Consider the following 848-nt stretch of genomic DNA (forward strand, 5'->3'; position numbering starts at 1 on the left):
GCCAATACCCTGTTACTCCCTCTTGGTGTTAGAATCTAGAATGCCCTGCCTGAGAAGGTGGTGGAAGCTATTCAATATTTTCAAAAAGAAATGGGGGAAATAAAGGTATCATTTGCATGTTGTCAGAAATAACCCAAAAGCTGGCACACAAACACGGTGAACTGACTGGCTTATTCTTTGCTGTGTGGCAATACAGTTTGGCAGGTTTTGCCTTTACGACTGTATCCATTTCATATGAAACAAAAGACAGATGATGAGATGAAACGCAGTGTTCTTGCTCTTCACTCCTGTTCTGGAGTGACACCGTAGGAAAGTCATTTGACACACATTGGCTTGATATGACTTTCTAATGTTTTGCAAATTGCCAACTCCAACATTTCCACGGAGTGTCAATATGTCCTCACCAAGATGGCGGCCGTTTGGTTCCATGTGTTACTTTACGGCGGCTGGTTTGCGACAGTGGCTCTGCGCGATCCACTTTCCGGTTGCGTGGCGGTTGGCCCATGGCTGCTGTTGTTTGCCTGTTTGGCCCAGTTTACCGTTTGTTTACCGTTGGAGCTGGATCCGGGGCAGGTACCGAATCGCGTTCAATTGTCATCGGGTCGCGGGTTTTCTTTTCGGGGTTTTAGAGGACGATGCGGTCCAATAGAGGGACCTCTCGCTCCCCTGAGGGTCGCCGCACTCGCAGTCAGCAATCGTCACACCGAGACAGTGGCTGCTGTTCACTGCAACCTAATTCAAACTAAATCACAACACCTAGGCGAGCAATCTCTCTGTGTATTGCTGAGGCAGTGCCGCACTGTCAGAGGGTCAGTGCTGAGGGAGTGCCGTACTGTGTGAGGGTCAGT

The sequence above is a fragment of the Rhincodon typus genome, chromosome 21, assembly GCF_021869965.1.
Source record: "Rhincodon typus isolate 14 chromosome 21, sRhiTyp1.1, whole genome shotgun sequence".
NCBI classification, from domain to species: Eukaryota; Metazoa; Chordata; class Chondrichthyes; order Orectolobiformes; family Rhincodontidae; genus Rhincodon; species Rhincodon typus.